General features: G+C 43.8%; 1 protein-coding gene across 2 annotated transcripts in view; it reads right to left on the bottom strand.

The window, feature by feature from the left end:
* Nucleotides 1-22,101, bottom strand: part of LOC146711973 (RNA binding protein fox-1 homolog 3-like) — a 435,195-nt gene that overhangs the window by 337,436 nt on the left and 75,658 nt on the right. The window lies entirely within an intron of this gene.

Genomic DNA, 22,101 nt, shown 5'->3' with positions numbered 1-22,101 from the left:
CCACAAACTTTCCTCACCAAATGATCGGCTGTAAAAAGAAGAAGAACGAGAGGTTGCTAAGGATGGGATAAAGTATCTGCACTCGGCATCTGCACGGACCGGCTGAACTTTAATGCAGCTGTTCGCATCCTTAAAAAGATCCAACGCTGCTGCAGGAAATAAGACAGTGAGGTGGAAGGTTAGCTTGTAATCCATAACACATAGTTGAGGGTGGCCACGCTGGCATCGATTCCTTGGGAAAATTGTAATGGGCCTTGGCTCGAGCAGCACAACCCAACAAATACAACCGCGAGGCTTCGGCTCATTTGTAGTCAGGCCACGGAGGTTGTTTCTGAAATGTTTGTCAAAAACGTGGTCAGCTGCTCAGCTCCCACTCGCTGCTCTGTTTTTGCAGAATTTGCAGCATGTGACGGCCGCAGCGCTAAGCCAACACGGCGAGCGTTTTAAGGAACGTTAGATGATATAAATTGTCAGTAATGAGGCACAGGGGACGGCATCCGTGACCTGAAGAGGTCGGCCATAACGTTCTGCCTCGCAGCTGAATAAAATGCATCCTGAGCGCAATTTAACAGCCTTAACATGAGCAGGTACATACGGAGAGACAAGCGGAGGTCCGAGAGGGCGCTGCGCTAGTCGCAGAGGTCACGCGCAAAACAACAACGATACACAAACACTGCTGACAAGGGGAAAATGTGACGACTGAGTGCTGTAAAATGTATGAAGAAATGGATGGAAGGGTCATTTTACTGAGCAGCGCCATTAACATCGCTGCCCTTGTCTGAAATTAAGCTCGGATCAGTCACTCACACGCGTGCGCGCGCACGCACGATCGCACAAAGAGCAGCAGTTTTTACATTTCTCCTCTTTTCGCCCTCGCAGAAGGAGAGGTCGACATTTTAACTGCAGCGGTGAGGAGATGGCTTCCTTTCACCTTGACGGGCATATAATGAACATTTTTCATTTTGAGCTTAGCTTCACTTACAGAGTCAGTCAGCTATTTTCTCTTCCAACCCTTTTTTTTTTTCTCCCTTCCTGACATTTTCCTCTGTGGTTTTGCCAGGATGATCTTCACAGTAAATTTGTGCCCCTTTTAAAGAAATAGGTTACATTTCTGTTGATTTCTTTTCTTTCCGTTTTTTTTAACCCCACAGAGCTCATTTCCATAAAGGTCCCTGTACAACACAAACAGGCCTGCTGTAAAGCATGAGACACAAACAATATGCTAATCACACCTTTTTCAATTAGAACCTGGATATCTATGAAATCCATATTATTGCTTATTTATTTAGCCTTTTGTAAATAAATAAATGGGATTTTTGAAACGACAACATCAACAAAAAAATATATGTCTGTGCTTATGAAGTACGTACGGTAGGTTAGGAAGGGAAAAACACCAGTGCACAGAAGCACACAGAGAGATTAGTGAAGGTGCATGAAAAAAGGCATAAACGAGACAGTTTGCAGATTGACAGACTTCTGCACAAAGACACCGCTCTCACTGTAGCTTTACACTGTGTCCTGCTACAACAACAGCACTGTGCTGTGTATAATATAAACTCGATGCATAATAATCAGCCGTTTCATTGTAATGATTCTGTTATTTTAGCGCTCATAGTGCTCCACAAGCAGTTCATTACTGCTAAATATAACTTTACGTTGACTGTCCATGTGGCCCGTCCTGAATTATGAGACAATATCAGTAGTGGTGTGCGATACTGCATATTTTGGTATCGATCCGAGTAAATATGGGCCAATATCGCCGATACCGATGCCGATACCGATACCCGTCAATAAATAAGGTGGATGTGCCATTGAATTGCTAAAACTCAATTAATTTTCATGACCTTGAGTGATTTTTGTGATGTTTCCTTTTTATTATTAAATAGTTAAAACCCAGGACATAATTAGGACAAAGTTTATAATTAAATAGAAAATGAATTATATCAATTTTTATTAGAAAAATCTGAAATAAAAAGTGCACGCAAACCAGTAAAGAAATTAAAACAAACAAGTACTGTTGAGAAACTATAATACAAAAATTACAATTAAAATTCTCAACAACAAAAACAACTGGTGAAAATATAAATAATATGTAAACAACTTAACAACCTTCAAAGCCTCTGAGTCATGTGACGGCGCAACATCTAAACACAAGGGGAGGGGGGAGCAAAGTGTGCCTGCTCTGCGCCGACACAGGAGCGGCGAGTCCGGCGCCCTGGCTGTTTCGTTGTCACCGAAACCACAGCATTGCAAACAAGAGCGGCACTTAAAGTAAAGAAGCGATCTCTCCAGGCTAGTATCGATCCGATACCGATGCAGACTTGGTATCGATACAATCGATATTTGGATTGATCCGCCCACCACTAAATATCAGCTTTTTGAAATGCACGCTTGCAGGAACGCAGTTTTTAACAGTTTAATGACCGTGATGAAAAGGAAGCCGGGCTGGAGGCGATGGCATCGATAGCTAAATCCTAACACTGCTGTAGTGCCATCCAAAAAAACTGAAAAGCCCACTGTCACGTCTGCTGAGGGAGACAGCGTCAGAAGACGGCGGCAGAGTGAGCTGAAGGACGAAAAGTGAGCCTGCACAAAGCTATAAACAAAAGCAAATTTAGACTGAGAGAAACAAAAACCTAAACCCGGGTAAACTAAGCATTACATATCACCTGAAACCTGGAAACATGTGGAGTGGTGGGGGCAGAGGACACGCAGACAACCCCACGAGGAGCAAAGGAAAACACACACAATGAAAACGGAGGGTAATGAGGGAAAACGTAACAAAAGGGAAACACAGCTGAACCTAATCTGATGCATGAGACAGGGAGGAAGCAAAACACAACACTCTAACACGGGACTGTCAAAATAAAACAGGAAACACATGAACGTAGAAACCAGGATGACTAGACGTAACGCAGCACACAGGGGAGGCATATTAACAACACCCAAAGACTAGAAATCACCCAAAATACTGAAAAAATGAGCTAAAAATACAGACTAAACCACGAGAAACCACTAAATGACAGAACATTAAATAATCAAACCAGACCCAGGACCGTGACACCCACCCATATTAAACATCCACAATAATCAAGGCCTGAACACAAAACAAAAAAATACAAAGGTATTAATATAAACTTGCCATATTATTCTTATTACTAATAGTTGTACACTCCTAATTTTGTTCCAGCTGTGTGAAAATATTTCCTGTCATTTAAGATGAACAAAATCACCACAAAGATGGAAAAACAAGCACAAACAAACCACAAAGACAGTAGCTTATATTATAAACGACCCAGCCCACCTTGAGGAAATACAGTTCACTGGTGGGACTGTGCATCCCGACACCATCAAATACCTCCGTTCTGTCACAGAGATACGAGTTATCCTGGGAGCAATTAAATAATAAGTGATAACAGCTTGTGTCCAGTTTAGCAGCTCTCTGTCATTAGTCTCCTTGTCATTCACATTTTTCCCTCGTCTTCATTCACTGCTTGGCTCTGCTAAGGCGCTAAAAACTACTTTTTTTGGTTCACAATATTAATCCTGCACGCTGAAAGACGCTTATAGTGTCTTTAAATGTGAAGCTAAGGGCCGCTTTACAGGGGAAGTGAGGAGCATCTAACTATTGCCATAAACCCGGTGCGTCACGGCACCGGCGCCAAAGGACACCTTGTGCCTGTCTGCGAGATGCCAGCGGCTTTGACAAAACAGCACTATTTTACACCCTGGGAACGAGAGCAGGCTGGATCGCGAAACGTTCTGGTTCAGTGAAAACTCATTGCATGCAACTTATAACCTCAATTAGAGAAAGAAATGAGAAAAGAGCAAACCCCTCCATACCCGAGAGAACATACAAAAATGATTAATTATCCTCAAACTCAAACTGTAAACTCTTATAACGATTTCAGGACCAAAAATGCTAAATGCACCGACGTAACAAAAACAAGTCTGTGCAGAAAAACCCTGACTTGTATTCAAAAGGCAAAGCGAGGGCCACGCGTAGCACACACTCCCGTGCACACATTTGGCCACACAGGGGGGGGCTGGCAGGGTGCATTCCAAGACAGCTGGTGAAAAGCGGGCGCGCTCTGGCTGCTAGAAGGAGCAGATTCAGGTGACATCTGTGCCTCCTGTTGCAGCGCAATAGTAGAAACACTAAAAGTGAATTACAACATTAATGATAGTACTCTGCAAGCTGTCGTTCCATATTACGCATCCATTATTCCTTGCATGGGTACTCAAAGGCATCGTGAAGGAATAGGACCGTCCCTCCCGCCCCGCCCGCCACCCACCTCGCTGTGAAAAGGAGCAGTTTATGAAAGGATTGTTGGTTTATGGAGTAGCACCTTCTCCTGCTACTCCACATCACCACATGGCATGGTGCTGACTGGGTGACTGATTCCCTCTCTCTCCATTTCCATCCATCACTTCATCTTTCGAGCAAGCACCCTCCCACCTCTGACCCCACCCCCCTCACGACACTGTCGCTGCTATTTCAAACAACATTTGTTTGATCTTGCCGCCCTCTACAGTTGAATGAAATCAATCTGGGAGAGATGTCATGTGTGAGCAGAAATGATTGGCCACAAGAATACCATGTATTGGAGAACATGGACCCCGTGCCCTCTTCCTCACAGGCTGGGTGACGCATGGGTGCAGGCGAACACACGGAGTGGCCGGCGCATGCCTGATAGGCATCACACAGACATCTCAGAGCTGTCACCCATCCCCAGACTTTCAATAACTTCAAATCCCCTGAAAACTTGGAGAATAAAGGCAGAGTCGATCACTCATAGCTCCCCTTCTTCTCTTCAGGGAAATAACAGCTGAAGGAGAAAAACAAAGTCAGGATCCCATCCTCTCCGGCAGAAAAGCACTAACATCCCCGGAGGACATGGGGAGAACACTTCTTTCATCATTCCCGTTAAGACACAATAAAAAAAAGATTCATTTAAGATGTTGTGACATAAATAGAAGGTATGAGCCAGCTCTATGGGAGGATCAATGGTAATCAAAGGTGGATTTTTAAGAATAAAGAAAGCCAGATGAGAAAGTAAAGTCGGAGGTGGCGATTGTATCGCCAACACGGCGACGCGGCGCTAATGCCGGCCTACGCATTTCTATAGGAGTATTTGTGTGATTTGGATTTGGGCCATGTAGGATCGCGGGTGCTCCCTGCACATCCAACCACAGCTCTGCGCCGCTCACTGTGCCTGTGATTTCTTCATTCAGGAGAGAGTGCCACAAAATGTGTTGTACTTGAAGTGTTTTACAATTACCAGCTGATTATATCAGCCGCATTAGCATATTAAAAGGAAGACTACTTGAACACACAGATAATGTCTGAGTGTTGAAAATAATTTCCCCACTCATTATCAACGGCAGGCACTGAGCTCTGGGAAAGGAAATGTCGATAAATACCCGTAAAGCTTTACTGTGTAAATAACAACAATTACGCAGAAATTAGATCAGGCTGTGCTGGTGAAAAGGGAGATAATTCTAATTAAAAACGTGCATATATCTGGGCAAGAAAGCATAAAGCTTTGAATCCATCTATAGGAGTGAATTATTATTCGCTCAAGTGTGGAAAACTTTTGAGCTGTTCACAAGCTGTCACTAAACCAAATCATTACACCATTTTCTCCCCCCGCCCCCCCAAGCAGCCTTCAGTTTTGCTTCAGACTTATTCAGAAAGTGCAGTGTTCCCATCACAGTAAAAGGCACAGATAGAACATCAATACTTAATAAAAATAATGACTTTATGTGCAAAGTAATTAAATAACAACTGCAAACTTGTGCAGCCTTTATATGATGTGTTTATCCCCCTGAAGCTTTAACTGTGAAACATTGTTAAGGTGGACTGCTCACGCTTTGATTTTGAAAAGCGGGCGGGTTAGGCGGCACACTGGTGCAGTGGTTAGCACCATCTCCTCACGGCAGGAAGGTGCTGGGCTCCAACTGCAGTTTGCATCATCTCTCTGTGTCTGAAGACATGCATGGGGTTAACAGGTGTCTCTAAATTGGCTGTAGGTTTAATGTAAGCATGAACGTGTGTGCGTTAGCCCGTGCTCCACTGACGGTCTGTTCAGGGTGTCCCCACCCCCTCAATCTATGACAGCTGGGACTCTGGATAGGTGGAAGGAAATTTATGGCTGGATTAATGGATTCTACTTCTTTAAAGCACTGCTAACTTGTGATCAACTAACTGTACGGTTATTCTCTGTGACAGGTTTTTAAAGCTATGGCCTGACCTAATATTTCCTTCTGTATTTACCTGCCAAGGTGATGGTACTGCATGAGACAAGTGCCTTTGTTTGGCTATCTGTCCACCTCTGTGTGAGCAAAATCTACCAAGCTGAAACCGGGTGGAGCGTTAGAGCGCGGGGAAGGGAAGAAGCCATTAAGATTTGGTGGAGATCTGGGTGACTTCCCTCTAAAACTGTGAGATAGGGCACTGGATTGGCCTCGGTGGAGGACTCGCTCTCAATTTTCTCTCTCTAACCCAACTTTAAAATGTCCTGGTTTACCTGAACAACATGAAAAAGATAAGTAGCTGAAAGCAGCGAGCGTTTGCCATTGTTGCTTCATAAATGACATGCAGAACTACTTGTTTTTTGACATCAAATATGCATGTAAATGTTGATGTCTCTCAGCATCACTGTGACTGCAACAGTGCCCTTTTTCTTTACCCAGATACATTACCACGATTACGAACCCTGCCTATGAATATTTGACGTGATTGCACAACATACTGCAGGAGATCTCAGATGCAGTAGAAGGTAGACCGAGATGATGATTGGCACTGGCTAATTAAAATCCCAGGCAGGACGTTTTTTTGTGTAAAAATATGCAATGATTTATATGAATGACATATCGGTGGTTTTCTGTCAGAGACGGGAAAGAAATTCCTGCCTTTTGATGTAAAATAAAATAGAATAAAAAGTCTTTGTCGTGTCTCGTTTCATGACTGGAATCCTGCATTCTCACGCTGGAGCTCTGTCCTCTGTCGTTGAGCAGCTGAAAGTGCACGTGGATGGGAAGGAGACTGAATGTCATGTAATTCATCAGGGTCCCTGTTTTAGTTCATAGTGCTGTCAAAGAGCTTTCATAAGCAAAAATCTCAGCACTGGGAGGAGAAATTTTGAAGTTATTAACATTTCCAAACGACCGTCGCAGCCTCCCTGCATATATGCTGTGGTCATTTTGTGATGTTTTACACCTTTGAAGTCTTTTGATGCCTTCAAGAGTTGAGAAATATTTAGTTTGACAATGGTAGGTAGATTTCTTCCCACTTTTTTCCCCCCTGAATTCCACCACCACCGGCACTGTTAATCAATACACACTTTTCTTGCCCTTTTCCTCCTCTGTACACATATCTCCCTGTCTGACCAAACTGGCAAATTTGTGCTCTTAATCAGCTTGCCTGCCTTGTCTCTTCACTGGAGGCTGGCGACACGCTTCCCTTCCCCCTTAATTCCCCGGCTCTCAACAGACAGGCACACTGATTAACATGCACGCCCAGGTAGGAGCTCCCTCCAATACAACCCCGCTGCCCACCATTATCCCCGCTACTCAATAGCACCCATCTCAATGCACATCTGTCGAGCTGCCGCATCCACACTCCTTAATTAGCTTTACAACTTTCCCCTCCACTCCTGGATAGAAAATAAGGGATAAATTTGTGGCCGGCGCACAGATAAAACGAGGGAGGGAGAGCGGGAGACAAAGAGGGAGGAAGACATATGCTGAATACTGAGATGGAAGATGAAATGGACTGTGCGTTCGAGAAAGGTGGCGGCGTCCGACGAGATTCACATCAATTCCCATCGTGCCCGTGCTGCGGCGTCACCAGGAAACCCTGTCCGCCTTGCTTCTGTGCTACTGTGCCTAAACCCGGAGGATATTTCCCCATCAGCATGTGCCTTATCTTATCGCTCCAACATCGATTCCCCCTTTGCGCCTTTTGAGTTGCTCCTCATAGACTGCTTCAAAGCTGCTCAGACTCCCCTTTGATTCTCATCCCCCTCCTCCGCTGTCACCACCGTCGTCTGCCCCAACGCCAGCAATGAAGGTGGTGTTTCTTACATTCGAGTTGGTGCTGCGGTTGATGCTAATCCACTACACCAGCACGGTGTTTGTCTGCAGCTTGGGGGGAAAAAAAACAAAGAAGTAGGCAGTGAGGAAGAAGAGGCATCCAATTAATATGAAATTGTCTCCAGAAGTCAATAAGGTTTTAGTTCCACTTGAGTGTGTCTAAATACGCAGAGTAAGGCTAATTATAATCCCATGGAGTATTTATACTATTTACGCTTTGCCCCTGTCATTACGACAGGCTGTAATCCCGTTGTGAGCATGTGCTGATGAGCCTTATGCCAGTTGCCAAAAATACTTAAGCTCGTTTCCCATTCCTGAAGGCACAGGCAACTATGTTATGCGCAAACAATGTGAAATTAATCACCGTTACTATGGCGATGAGCATTGAACAATATCATAATCAGTGCTGCCATCAAGAATGTAGTTTCAATCCAGAGGGGCAAAGGTTGCTGTGGAAAGAAGAACAATGAGCTATTTTAGTCAATCTGCTATTCCACGTACATGGCAGCTTCATTAGAACTACCCACTGCGTGCATAACCTTCTGCAGGCCTCCTACCAATCGTCTCCAGTATTAGAAATACTAATCTCCTATGTGTATTTCACCCTCCATCCTTCCTTCCATCCAGCAATTATGCCCCCCGCCATCAAAAGCCATCAAAACAGTAATTTCACTTTTTCACAGGCAGGCTTTTCACATTTCCTTCCGTAAAAGGTCTGAATCATCCCCTTATCTCCATGGCTATTACACAGTGTGCATGAGAGTGAAAACAATGGGTTTGCCGTGATGAGATCATGGCACTTCATTTCTCCGAGGCCACTCCGGTAGACACAAAGACAATCTACCAGCAGCAAGGAGGACGGGGACGGTGAGGGCCACAGGATTTCTCGGTCACTGAGCGCAGGGCTGTGAGGCAGGTCATCCCCAGTAATAAGAGAGGGAAGAAAACAGAGAGGAAGAGGAGGGGGGGAAAAATGTGATGGCAGTCGTGGTGAAGGGTCTCACAGCCTCAGCGGAGGCTTTTGAGGCCCTGAAACCAAGGTCAGTGGCTGGAACTCAGACTCGAATCCTTTATTCCTACTTGTGTACGGAAACTCTCGAAGGACTGGACTGAGCGGTGCTGCTGCTGGATGAGCCCTGTGCTGTTTGTGAGGTGGAGACTTGCAGAGACAGAGAAAGAAGGAGCGAGTGCTCGTCTGAAGAGGACATGGCAGAGTGAAGTGACAGGCCTGGGGATGGAGGAAGAGGCTGGAGTTGCAGGAAAAGACAAGCTCACTAGTGACTAAAGCAGCAGGTCTGAGATCCACAGTCCCTGCACTCTCTCTCTCTCTTTTGGCTGGAGCCAGCTCATGTACTCCAATTCTTCCTAATCTGTCATCATTCCAGAGTTCATACTGAAAGCCCAGGAGAACATCCTGTGGTGTGAAAAAGTGTTTTCCCATCAAGCACATTTAAATATTAGACAAAGATAATACAAGTCAACACAAAATGCAGTTTCTAAATGAAGGTGTTTGAAATTCAGGAGTAAAAGAAAAAAGTGATTGCCCCCTAAACCTAATAACTGGTTGGGCCACCTTAGCAGCAACACTGCAATCATTTGTGATAACTAGCAAGTCTAGTCTTTCACAGTGCTGTGGAGGAATTTTAGCCCACTAATCTTTGTAGGATTGCTGTTATTCTGCCATGTTGGAGGAGTTTTCAAGCGTGCACCGCTTTTTTAAGGTCATGTCACAGCGTTTCAATCGCCTTTGGAGCCTAGGCCGATCCAAAGTCCTCATTTTGTTTTTCTTAAGCCATTCAGAGGTGGACTCGCTGGTGTGTTTTGGATTATTGTCCTGGTGCAGAACCCAGGTGTGCTTCAGCTTGAGGTCACAAACAGATGGCTGGACATTCTCCTTCAGGATGTTTTGGTAGACAGCAGAATTCATGGTTCCATTGACCACAGCGAGTCTTCCAGGTCCTGAGGCAGCAAAATAGCCCCAAACCATCACACGACCACCAACACATTTTACTGTTGGCATGATGTTCAGTTTCTGATATGCTGTGGTACTTTTTTACGCCTGATGTAACGGGACACAAACCTTCCAAAAACTTCCGAGGTGTCCAAATTCATAGGCTGCATCCTCCTGGGGACCCGGCCTTCGCAGTCTACGTGGGCCGGGTCCTCCGAAGGGTAGGGTAGACCATAAGTGAGCAGAAGTGAAATTGGACGGTCTAGCCTTCAGTTTTGCGTCACCAGCTGTCTCGGTGGAGTGTAATAAACTCAGCCGTCTGCTCTTTGCTATCTAAAGTATAGCAGGATACTGGCCTTAATTCTTGACTTATATATCATGTTTAACCTGAGTAGCGAAAGACCAAGGGGGGTTTGAAATCGATGAGCCGGGAGTTCACTGTTCTCGCCCCGGTCAGCTATCGAGCTGGTGGGTAACAGACGTCTCCGAAAACGTCGGCGCACTTTTGCAAATATGTGATGTCTTGATAAACCGAGCAGATATTTGAAGTTTACACAGCTACATTCTCGCCTTTTTATGACCTAGAAAGAGTAATAAGAGTAACATTAAAACTAAGTAGCTGCCGCCATTGTTGGAAACTAGAATTGGCTTGGAATTCCTGGAATTGGCGCTATGAATTCTGGGATATGGTGGGCCACGAAGGATACACCCGACCCATCCTTCAAATCTGGGGAAAAAGGGGGACGCATTTTTTGGCTGCATTTGGAGGAGTCTACGAATTTGGACAGCCTTCGTCGCATCGCTGTGACGTGACCGACCTACAAATGCGGCCTCAGGAGGATGCAGCCTATGAATTTGGACACCTCCTTCATCTTTTGTCTCTTCGGTCTGCAGAGTATTTTCCCAGAAGTCTTGGGGAGCATCAAGATGATTTTTTGGGAAACAAGAGACGAGGCTTTCTTCATGATTTCTCCGCCCCTGATGCTTCTCACATTGAGTCAAGTTCCCTCGACTCCCTGAAAAGCAGTATTGATACTGAGCGGATCACCCTGCTGAGTTTTTCTCCTCTGGGACTCATTTGCTTTCATTTAATTCCATACAATATTAAAATCTATACGACACTTGCTTGAGTTGTTAAACGATCACAGCAAAGATCAAGTCCTTATTCACTGTCACGGGGTTGCTGTTGTGAGGTAATGGAGGTAAGGCGGCGCAGATGCTTTAAATCAATCTGCATATAAAAAGCATTATCATCTAATTACATTATATGTAATTACATTGGAGATGTATGGTTCTCCTAATCGATTTTCGTATGACGTGGATGGATAAGAGGGAATTACAATGCATGTGTTAAAAAAAAGTAAGTACACATTACATCCACATCATTTGTAGTTAAATTCTGCATCCGTACTGTTGCTATCTTTTACGGTTGAAATCAGACGGCAGCAGTTTGTAAACTTCACTTGCTTGTGAGGAACAATCTGATTCACTGACATATAGGCTTTCGCTTCCATTACTGAACTCTATTTGTGTGTCTTTAACTCTGCGTTTGTCTGTCTTGTGCAGCACACACACACACACGAGCGCACACTTCCTCTATCTCTCACTCCATCTCTCTTCCTCTTTTTCCTCATTGGAAAGGGGGAATCGGGAGGGGAGGAATGATCGTGTTAGGGGGTTCACAGAAGACTGACTGTTTATTATTGTCTTCGGCCCACTTAACTCTGACAGTAACAGAATGAGATGGGGAGAGAAGCCTGTGCCATTAATCACTGTGTCGGGAGGGCCTGAGCCGAGCGGAGACGCATCCATATCGCATGTGCCTGGGAGAGGAACACAAAGTGATTTTCAGGCCAGCCGGCCTCGTAGCACCGCTGTGCAGCCTCCAACTTGAGGCTGCTGGCGGATGAAGAGTGCAGGGGGGGGTGGGGAGGGAAAGGAGTGGGTGGATTTTCACACTCAATCTTCCTCAAATGTTCTGACACACTGCACCTACAGCTATCCCCTGTTAGCAGCAAACCTAAACAAGGATCAGCGCTATTTAAAAACCCAAAATGTCTCCTACCTGTAGTCGGAGCATCACCGAAAGGGAAGAAGTTGGTGCTTTAATTTTGAACTCTAATCAAGTTAACGTCGCGTTACGAGGACGTTAACTTGATTAGAGTGGAGGCAGATATATTATTAAAGTATACGGTGTGGCTGGTGGCAGCATTATCGTGTGGTTGTCCTCAACAAAAAGCACATTCGGCTCAGACATGAATGGCAGTCTCAGTCTGGCAGGTGTCAGTCTGTGTGAGCTGGCCCACCATAGAGGGACGCTACAAAGCCTCAGCGCCTGTGCCGCCCAGCTGATTGACAGGTGTGTCTCTTAAGACTACCTCCTCCATAGCAACACCAGCCGCACACCTTCCTCTGCTATCAGTGACACCCAGATGTGCTATAGCAGCTGTCTCCCAGATTATTCCTCCATGTCTCCGAACCGCCATCTACATAGACAGCCGTCTAAATATTTAATCGAGCCAGAAGGAGCTGCTGCATTGCACACTTCAGCTGAGGAAATGCAGCATCTCCAACCAAAAGGAGAAAAAGCGACAGATGAAAGGTAGGGACGGAGAGGTGAAAGGCTTCAGGGTCGCGACTGGGCCTAGCCGAGTTGAGTTACAGGTAAAAACCCAAGATGACAGTATATGCCACAATTTTAGGGCAAATGACAGCGATGCAGGCAGAGATGACAGCCCGCGTTTTGGATATACCCCGAGGACAACCTCGCCTGACATCAAATGTCTAACAAGCCAGACAAGACCATTCTGATTTCGTGCCATACCTTCAGGGAGAGACACAGGCCCCCATGAATGTGACATTGCTAACCATGATGCAAAAATTACATTGTGTATATGTGAATATCTGTCTCTCTGTCGAGCTTCTCTGCCGCCTTATTTCCACGTGCATGTGCATCAGAGTGTGTCATCACTGACAGCTGATCAGAATATACACAGCGCCTGAGGTACTTTCTGTAATTTTGACTTTTTCTTTTTTTTTTTAGCCTTGGCTCATTCCCAAGCAACAGATTGCTGCTGTCGCTGGAGTTGCGCCTCACAGATGGAGCAGCATCACTTCCTGAGGAGCCTGACAGGATCAATCCAGGAGCTCATTCGCTCGCAGTCAATTAAGCCATGTTAGTTTTGACAGGAGCCACGGGCAAAATAACAGCCGTCACTGTCTGGGAGGAAAATATTGTGACCACACAAAAAATGCACTTGTTTACTGGAGGGGGGACTGACTTTGCAGTGAAAAGGGCTGCCAGCTGCATCGAGCCACAGCAGGAGCTCGAGCAGACATGACGGAGAGCAACGGCTCAACCTCAGCAACAGTCAAAGAGCTTAATTTGTTTGAAAACATAAAGCGCCCTGGGTAATTTAATGAATTCCAAAATGGGGACTAATCACGACCGTCATTGATTCTGAAGGCATATTCAGTCCATCTGTCCATCTCGTGCCTCTGCCTTTCTTACCGAGCCAAGATCTTGCCTATGCATCGAGCGCGCGCGTTTGCATTCTCCTGTGTATATAGGTCATTTAAATCGCTTAAAAATGCTCCTAAAATGCTTCTTCTGATTCCTTAACAAACCTGATTATGCCGAGGTGAATAATACAATACAGGAAAATGAAACAACCTAGAAATTTCTGTGTACCACCCACTGAGAGAAGAGGTGGAGCTGGTCTCTTTGAACCTATTGGAAGGAGAGTGAAACTCTTTGATTAGGACATGTAGGTAGGTAGCTGTGGGCGATGGACTGAAAACACTTGGCATCTGCTTGCAAGTCTCCACACACCCGAGGTGAGGGACGCACACACACACACACACACTTTTCCCTGGCTGAGCTCGGCTTTACCCTGGGCATCATTACAGACACTACACATCCCTCCTTTGAAGGGTTATCAAGGCTCCTCATTAAAGATGTCCCTGGCTTTCTTAGTGATGTGGGCCTCCACAGGGCGTAATATACCCCCTTTAATTAGTTTGCAAACTCATTAGTGTGTGCCAGGCAATTAAATGTCCTTCCTTCAGTATAGTTTACAACAGGACAAAGGGATCCCAGGGGCTGTCAAGGAAGTAGGGCTTATAGCTGAGACAACTGTCCCTTCTGCAGGGGACCGTCATTAGGGAGCCACGGCCCCTCGATCATTCCTTGTCCACTCTGCTGTGCTGAGGGAAAACCTGCTTCTCCAGTGTATTTAATGGCCTTCTACCCTGATGTTTGTCACTGAGATCAAATACTCTTCTTCAGCAACCATTAAGGAGAAAGCCAACACCCAGTTTGAGTCTGAAACGTGTTTGTTTATGAATGCACATCTTATTACGCAAAACTGCTGCAAAAAACACCTTAAAAATATTGGTGAATAAGCAATATTTAGCAAAAACAGATGTGTGACACTGCAGAAACCAGCTGGGTGCTCCGCTACCCTTTTACTGTTAAGAATCGTTTGGGGTTTCATTTTTTTATTGGGACTTATGCTTTGTTTCTGGGGGAGATGAGTGCATAAACTGAATAGAAATTCAGACTGTAGCCAGTGTAATGTCACCTCTTGGTTTGTGGCCACCAATTTTGGAAGGGGACTCTAGGCTTTTATGGTCTCTATTTTTTGCTCAAGCCATTACCATATTTCAAGGTTTGCTAACACTAGCAAACTTTGTTAGCAAGATGCAACTTGTAGACTGAATGCAAAGCAAATATAAGGGTACGTGCTAATAAAAGGTAAGTAATAGAGAAATAAAATAGTAGAAGTTCACTTCCTAAACCTGGAGCACAAACGTCTTGGACTGGTCTAATTCAGTGACATGAAACCACAGAGCTGAGGCCTAGCAAACAAGTACCAGCAATCGCTGCCTGGAAGTAGACACTGCCCGAATAAAACTTTATGCCTTTATACAGTTTAAACAAGTGAGTTACAAAATAAAAATAAAAGACTGTAGAACCTGTAAAGACTATTATTTTTGCTGTAAAGTTGCAGATTTTAAAATAGGACTGATTGCACTGCTTTTGAGAATTCTTCATTGTCATGAGCCATAAGCTATAATTACCAACAGAACAATAAAGGCCTGAATTATTTAACTTTACATACCAAATATAGAATATTAAAGAACTTTTTAACAACTATAATTTTTTAAAAGAGCAGTGTACTCACAACAAAAGTCTTAAAAAGTAGAGGAAGTAAACCCACTTTTTAAAAAAATGAGACCAAAATCTGGTCTTTAAGTATGACATCATTGTTTCCGGGTTCAAACTCGGCTTCAGGTCCTAAAGTCAAACGAACACTGCGACATTACTGAGAGCTACAAACTGTCTAAATTCTTTCATCTTTAATAAAATTATGAGTATTGCTGCTCTACCAGGTAAAATGATTAAGTTTAACATCCAGGCATCCATGAAAACGGAATTTATGACATTTAACGGAGTTTGAAGTTAGCAGGAAGTTAGCTCGCTAGTTTCATGATATAGCATGTTCTGACTGAGAGATTTCTGAAAAATTAAAACGTACAGCTCTGTTATCACTTCCAACATAAATGAAGACAGAAAACTAAACAGCAGTGATGTTTGCAGGGTTACTGAAGTTGGACTAGCTGGTATATAATGATGTGCTACGTGGTGGCTAGCTAACAGCTATGTTAGCATAACATAAACAGTGAAGCTGGAGGATGAATGCTATTTTTCCAGTCGATAAAAGCTAACGTGAGGGTTCCTGATGGTTAGGGACAAATGCAATCGCATGGCAGGATGCTGTAAACGGACCAAAGTTCAGTCAGGAGAACAACTGAGATAATCCATCCACAATCCGGTTGTTCAGTCTGACGTCACTAGCCGTGTCTGGGCCTAAACTCCGCTGCAGGTCCATATATCAAACGATCACTGTGGCATTACTGAGAGTTGAAAAACTGTCTAAAGTCTTTCATCTTTAATAAAATGATCAGCGTTCTGCTCTACCAGGTGTAACAATTGAGTTTAACATCCAGGCATCCATGAAAACGGAATTTATGACATTTAATGGAGTTAGAAGTTAGCAGGAAGTTAGCTCGCTAGCTTCTATCTAAATACAATATAGCATGTCCTGACTGCGGGGTTTTGGAAACAGAAGTAGGATTCGTCACGTCATCACTTAACAACCGGATATGAGGTTAGTCATTAATATACTGCTGCATGGGCTGGGCTGCAAGGGAAGAAGGGTTCATATGTCATCATTTAACAACCGGATGTTACCGTGGTCACTTAATTAATAACGAAATTCATTCATAAATATTACATAACTAACAAAGGTTCCTGTAACTGCTCTTGGACGACTAGTTGTCTATTTGCATGAAACCTGTTCGACTGTGGATTGGTGAAATCTAAACGCTAAACATAGTTCTGTAATAGTCTTAGCCTACGAGCATCAACAGCTCTTTTCCTGACTTTATGAGAAGTCTCATTATTTCATGCTTTGATACAGTTCCACAAACAAGGGCTACGGAGATCACATTCTGACAGATACGTGTTGTTAAACTTAAATAAAGCAGACCACCCACACTTGATTTTCACTCCACTGACTGAACACCTGATGCTCACTTTCCTCCCTTCTGCATGTGGGCACATTTCCATAAATAAAGGACATGATAAATGTGTCATTTGTTTAATTGTGCTCCCTTTATCTATTAGGACTTGTGAGAAAATATGCTAATGTTTCAGGTTATAGCTATGCAGAACCACATAAAATTACAGTGTTGGAAAATGTATAATTACCATTGTATCAGTCACATTTTTCAGTCACCTGTCGCACTTTTAACAGATTCAGTGGTTCGTGTTTCTTACATGTGCAACTAGTGTCTTATTTCTTATCGTATTACAAGTCCACCACCAGAGACTTCATGCATTACTACCCTCTACATTACCCAGCGTTTCTTTTTTAATACATATAGATGGGGTGGCAATGCCCGGAATGAACATGAGTCATTCTCCTCGCTTTTGAGATGCAAGGTTTCAAAGGTTTTTCGCATATTTTAGCTGGTGTGCAGACTTAACTGAAAAAGTGATGCCGTTCCACTGGTTTCTTGTTAATTGGGGCATCCGCATGACCTATAGTATTAATACTAATTTCATTCCTACAGCAACCGCCATGTGGATGGTGGTGGATTGTGGTTTCACAATTAAGTAGAAAACTAGTGCGTTAAAAGAAAAAAGAGGGAGAGATGAGATAAAGTGTTATACAACAATCAAACACGACTTTCATACGTTAATGCTAAAAGACTAATAAAATTGGTATTGTAGTAAAAGAATAGATACAATGAAGATGAAGGCAGAATGGGTATCATTAACTCCCATCTGAAAGGCACAACAAAACGATGGGCCTCTATTTTTAAGATCGTAAAATATATATATATATATTTTTTTTTTATGGATTTATATTTAGTTTATCATCTGAAGTTCACAGCTCTGCACTCTCTCTGATACTGGCCCCAGTGGAGCCTAAGGCGCATTCCAATGCACTGTGATTCTCTATAAATCCAGCCAGCATGAAATCTCAAGGAGCTAACGCGGAGAAGAGAGCCAATCTGCCTGTTTACACCATCTCATCTTACACAGAAGCCTTGGCGCCTGCCCCGAAGAACCCCCAACTCCCCCCCACACACAACATGTTTGCAGAAGTGTTCATGCTGAACAAAGTGATTGTATCATCTGGGCCTGCTCTTCCATTTGTGTTGCTGCTTCTCCTGAAACCTGTTTCAAGCTGTGTCACCCCCAACTCAGGCGAAGTTTGAAAAATGGAAGAAGGGAACCATGCAAAGTGGACATATTCTCCAGCCTGCCGTAAAATAACCGGGGGATGGACCATTAGCCATTTGCCGCTACCGACCGAGTTGCAGATCTTGCATCTGCACGAACAGAAGGTCACAAGAAACTTAACAAAAGAACAGCAAAAAGAGGAAATAATATGAAGTTTAAAAACACAGAAAGAGGGAGAAAACAAATTTCTCCACTTGTCTCAGGTTTTTTTTTTTATAAATCTCTAAGTCTATTCTCCATTTAGTCCGAGAGCTGTGCGGTAGATAATGCAGCTCGCTGTCTGACCTCGCCTCAGTTAAGACTCGACTAAAATGCCAGCTCCACCTCTCTCCCTGATGTTAGCCCACCGTTAGCGAGGAGCAGGGTGGACTAGACATGTTCCTCCACTTTTCCAAGGCACAAACCAGTCAATTTGTCATCCAGTGAAGAGGTTGAACCTTTAATTAAAGTGGAGAGCTGCCGTCATCAGGGCCCAGCTAAATGTCACATGATAAATAACGGCAGAAGATCTGAACAGCTCCCTTGGAGTTTGTTTCACTCGAGGGGATAAAAGGCCACACACATTACAGGGTAACTGCATATCAATATGTTAAATAGGTTCAATTGTATAAATTGATTAAATGACCCAATTGTGAACCGACCATGCTTCAAAAACCCCGTTGTTTGAGCAGTGAATGTTGACAATGTCACGTAGGCTGACTATTAATGGAAACCAAGCAGGGAGAATGTGGTGCTGAGTGACATTATTAAAGTAGATGATGGGTTTCTGAGCAGATCATTCGCCGAATGCAATCGATAGCTCTGTGTCTAAATGCTCAGGCAGAAATTACACTTCAAGGCATATTGGCCAGGTTGAAATGACACGGCCGTGAAAATGCATTGCTATGGACACTATTAGAAACGATTGGCTAATTACATCCACGAGAAATCTCGATTCTTTATTGGCCCTTCACGTTTACTGCGAAGAAACAGCGGCGCGCGGGAGACCTAATGCGGGCTCCAATATGAGCTGTGCATTAATATAGTGTGGCAGGCGGTGAAACAGTCTGACTGTACAATCCAATATTTCCAAAAGCCTGTTGTCTGATACCAAGTCATTTGTGGAAGCACTGACAACCCCCCCACTCCCCAGTCGACACTACATCAGCATATATTTTCAAAATTGGTTCATTTCACTCTGCTTATTATCAGGCAGCTTAATCTTGACCCTTCAAATCTCTAAAATTATCGCCCTGTCTCTTGTCTTCTCTTCCTCTCAGAAACCCTTGAATGTGCTGTCAATACCACTAAATTCCTCTCTCATCTTTCAGCACTTGATCCCCTAATCTTGCTTTTGTGTCACTCACTTGACGGAAACTCTTCCTCTGTAACTCAGTGCTTAAACACAGCCTCACCTCCCTGCTTTAGCGCCCCATCATGACTCACTGTTCCATACAGTGCTGATCTCGAACTATTAAGCTTCTTTGATAATTTGACAAACCGTTTATTACGAAAATAATTCTCCAAGGTCACATATTCTTTGGAAAAAAATTAATTAAAGGCATCGGAGTTCTTTTTGCTTTTTTTTTGCTTGAAACCTTTTTACATTGCAGGATATAAAATGTAGCTGCCTCGTGTTTAAAATGTCATTTTGTATTCAGAGCCATGCAGGCCGTAATTCAATCTGAGGGAACTTCAAAGAAATAATTGCTCTCTCGCATTCACGTATATATTTAATTTAACTCATTATGGATAATATATAGGGGGGCGATCGTGGCTCAAGAGTTGGGAGTTCGCCTTGTAATCGGAAGGTTGCCGGTTCGAGCCCCGGCTTGGACAGTCTCGGTCGTTGTGTCCTTGGGCAAGACACTTCACCCGTTGCCTACTGGTGGTGGTCAGAGGGCCCGGTGGCGCCAGTGTCCGGCAGCCTCGCCTCTGTCAGTGCGCCCCAGGGTGGCTGTGGCTACAATGTAGCTTGCCATCACCAGTGTGTGAATGTGTGTGTGAATGGGTGGATGACTGGATATGTAAAGCGCTTTGGGGTCCTTAGGGACTAGTAAAGCGCTATATAAATACAGGCCATTTACCATTTATTATATCAGTGTTGGAGATTTTCCTGGAATAAAAGAATTTCTGGCACCTCTCAAAGAGACTGTGGCCACTTTCATAAGAAATTCACCAACAGTGCAATAAAATGATGTTTTTTTGTAAGCAGCATTGATAATTAGGTTGTCACTTACCCAAGAATAATGGATGTTCTGCTCTCTTAGGGTCCACGGCTGTTCCTAACTAAACCCTATTTTGTGCAGGCGACATATCGATGGAACTCCAGAGGCAGGTGCTGTCAGCTCAAGTCTATTTGAGATTTAAAAATAAGGAAGTTGGCATCTTTTATGAACCAAACTTAAGCACATGGTCTGGAATGATTTTACTTGACTCTACGGACATTTTTAAGTGAAGCACATGCTCATCACAGCCAGAGCATGATTTTTACTCTTAATTAAAACCTCGTGTCTCCGGGTTTCACAGTTTAAAACGCTGTGGTTAAGATCAGGGCTAGATTGTAATCACATTTACATATTGCACAACTTAGTGACAGTTTCTGTCAACATGCTTTTTAATGCATTAATGGACCATCTTCCAATAGCACCAGACACAAGAGAGGTATAAGACCAAACTCTGTCCTCATTTTGATCTCAGAGTTTACTCTGCATGACAACTGCATTAAGAAAAAGTCTGTATAGACAAACAGACCTAAACTTGAGCACAAACATCTGTAAAAAGTCAGGATTCGTAACCAGTTTTAGTCAAAGCGATTGCACAGGTCAGGCAACCTGTCTCCAAATAATCACCGTCTGATTGGGACTGATGGCAATTGCTCTCAGACAGACTGGCGAAGGTTTGCAAATAACTGCGAGAATTTCTATTCATGCAGACACCAACAGATTTGTTGTTTTCACCAAATTATCACAATTAATGGAAGCACTCTCACAAACAGACTGCATGAACATATTTTTGGTCATGCCCCAGTCTCCAACCACTCCAGAACTACATTTTGCCACCGTGACTGATGAAAGGGTCGAAAAGGAAAAGTTCTTCACCTAAGCTTTGTGTAAAAAAATCAAATGTTTTAGTAGCCTAAAACAAACACTTAATTCTTGTGTTTGGCAGCACAGTCTTTAGGTCCCGTGAGTTGCTAAGCTGGGCCTCTGTCGACTGGTTTTGTTGAGCATGTCCTGTTGTTGTTGGTCAGATTGGGATCTGGGGAGTTTGGAGCCCAGGTGAATGTCTGGCAGCTTTTCTCATATTCCTTGATCCGCTCCACCGAAGGTTTTGAGGTGAGAGGAGTGTGAATTGAGGTGTGTTTTTGTACTACCGTGTGCTGGCACATAGGTAGCTTTTTTTTTTTGGTAACACCTGCAGAGAAGGCACAAGTGAAACCGGTCAGCACTTCCAGGGAGCGATGGACTAATAGCCTGGAAGCACCAAGTTTGAACCTGCTATAAGTTATGATGCTTATTTGTTTATTAAAGTGAGAAGTAATGATATAAGATTTCCTCATGTCATGTTGGCTATATGACCTTATATACATAGCACATGTTAAACTCAAACTAATTACTTTGTCATACGTTGCCCACAAAGTCCTCCTTCTATGCAATATCTTAATCAACTGTTACAAATACTGTTAATAATTCAAGCCTCATTGGTGTACTTAATCTACCTAATTTTCTAATCTTCCTAATAATTCATTTGTTGAGTGATTAATTACGCTCATTTATGTCATGTGGAAACAACATTTGTTTTTAATTGTGCATGTCAAAAGAATTTTCCAGTCGTCCCATTTATGCTCACACTCAGTGTTTGGAGCTTTGGTCACCGCGGGGTTCCTCGCATTGGGTTTTTCTCTTCGACTCCTCTGCATCCACCAGCGATCAGATTTTCCACCATTGCACCATATGTGGCATCACAGTTAATTACTCAAGAGAAATTGGCTGAAGACGAGGCATAACAGCAGGTGAGGAGCTCCAGCCCAGAGCTAAACCAACACTAACTGGTCAAGCTCAGCTGCCCTCGCTCTTGCACTGCCTGAGTCGCACAGGATGGACTCATTCATGCTGGTTGGCCTTCATTACAGATCAGGGAAGGTGCAATTAGTAGCAACCCCCCCACCGGTTTATAATTACCTTAAGACACCCACTTAAACAGAGAACCTTATAAATCAGCTCCCGTTGCCTATCAGAGCCCTGGACGCTAAATT

Source organism: Copadichromis virginalis, linkage group LG4 (assembly GCF_057382275.1).
Source record: "Copadichromis virginalis isolate Kocher_CV1m ecotype Utaka linkage group LG4, C_Virginalis_male_GT1.1, whole genome shotgun sequence".
Classification (NCBI taxonomy): Eukaryota; Metazoa; Chordata; class Actinopteri; order Cichliformes; family Cichlidae; genus Copadichromis; species Copadichromis virginalis.
Note: the sequence above shows the minus strand (reverse complement) of the source record. Positions and strands in the feature narration are given on the sequence as shown.